The following is a 2,086-nucleotide window of genomic DNA, read 5'->3' on the forward strand; positions in this document are numbered from 1 at the left end:
GTAGAAATTTTCCATTCAATTCCCTTTGTTTGTTGATGTGGTACCCATGGAGATGAGCAAAATTATCAATGACTTTGTGTCCTTTTTTGGGGAGTGTGCCGTCTCTCTAAGCCAATGTGTCGGCGGAGGGGAGTTGGGTGGGGGGAAGTGAGGTCCAAACTTAGCTGTGGCCAACACAGTTCAACATTCAAGGTTAAATGTCCATGGTCACTTAAGGACATTCCATGGAAGACACAAAGGTCAAAGCCTGAGGTGAGGGGAAACCAGGCTCCATTACATCCAGGATTTCTTTCAGGACATAACTAGGATGGGGACAGACTAGCATCCAGAAACCCAGTTCCTCATCATCAGACCCAGGAAAGACCAGGCTGTGATTGTCCAGTTCTCGGGTATGGTGACCAAGCAGATAGTCAAGCCTGCATAGCCTCAGGGAGAACACGTCATGCAGTCTCCTCCCTCAGTCCAATGAGCATACAGGACCATGAAGCAGCCTTTCCTAATGCCCATCTCCACCAGTCCCATGCCCACATTGTCATGCAACAGGTCAAGTCTCCAACAGCGGTATTTTTGGGCAGGCTTTGGAGAAAAGTCACAGCCTCCAACATGGTAATAACTTATCAATGACTAACACGCTACTCATCAACAAAATACAGGATGGTCTATGCAGCTGGCGATCATGAAACCTTGGGTCAAGCAGTCCTGCTGAACACTAACTTGGTCCGTTCCCCCACCACCAGGGATAAGGAACTCCAAGTTGTTCAGCACTAGAAGGAGTCTTAGCGCATTCATAAGAGCCACAGAAGTTTATCTTTTGGTGCATATTTACATCCTACATCCTGGACTTGAGTCCAGAATGATGGCAGACCCATTGTTTAGGGGCATCAATATGACCATGGTAGAATTGACAATGGACTCAGCCTTTGCATAAACCAATTATGAGATGTGAATCCATCCTCTCACCCCACCAGCTAACAAGTCTATGTCTAAAGTGGATCTAAAGAAGTCCTCTATAAATTCAAATTAGCTCTTTAAAGAGAACAATTTGAAGGAAGCCTTCAAGGCAGTAGATAAGGCTTCATAAGAGCCACTACTTTCTGGAACATACTCTCCATATTCCGAAAACAGCAAGGGAATAGACTTAGCATTCCAGTTACTGAGAGAAAAAAGTGCAATAGAAGACACACTTACAACGCCAGGATTATATAGCATCTATGTCACCAAAGCAAATGGGGATTACCGACCCACCAAGATCTATTTATCCTAAACAGATACGTCCATATAGACAAGTTCAGAATGAAAATATTTGGGACGGTAATATCAGATGTACAAAAGTGGCAACTGGATGATTTTCATCAACCTCTTGGACTCTTTATCTCCAGCCTCAAGCACCTCAGGTTCACTTGGAGGAACCAGCCTTTTCAATTTTCGACTCTCTTTTTCAGCCTCTCCACAGCCTTCGCAACAGTTTGAGCTGTTTTACATCACCAGGGAATTCACCTCCAGATACTTAGATGCCCTGGCTCATTACAGCTGCCTCACAATGGGAAGCCACGAGACAAAGGGAGATCTCACCAACCTGTGCTTTCCACAGGATAATAAGAAACCAGAAAAAAATTCCTTTAATAACCCTGACTCAGACAAACAGCTTTTGGGGGATGGGCATTTTTTCTCTTTTGAAGGTATTCCTGGCATAGAAAAGACTAGAAAACTTCCATCGGAAAATAAAATAATTTCTAAGCAACAACTGTCCAACAGTAAGAGAGTGGATGATACTCTTAGGCCACATGTCTTCCCTCATCCACTTCATAGCAGGAACAAGACAATGGATAAGGAACATTCAACTAAAGCTCACTCAAATGTGGGATAGACAGTGAAAAGGGGTCAACATTCCTTTACCTTGGGACAACAGTATTCTTCAGAACCTCCAGTGATGGTCGGAGGAACAAATTCTCTCCAGATGGTCTCTCCAGTCTTGCACCTTTACACAGATTTACACAAGTTGGTGAGCGTCAGTACTACAGGAATTGATAGTACAAGACGGATTCCTCTACATCAACTTCTTTGAGCTCAGAGCAATTAGTCTAGG

This window comes from Penaeus monodon, chromosome 25, assembly GCF_015228065.2.
Source record: "Penaeus monodon isolate SGIC_2016 chromosome 25, NSTDA_Pmon_1, whole genome shotgun sequence".
NCBI classification, from domain to species: domain Eukaryota; kingdom Metazoa; phylum Arthropoda; class Malacostraca; order Decapoda; family Penaeidae; genus Penaeus; species Penaeus monodon.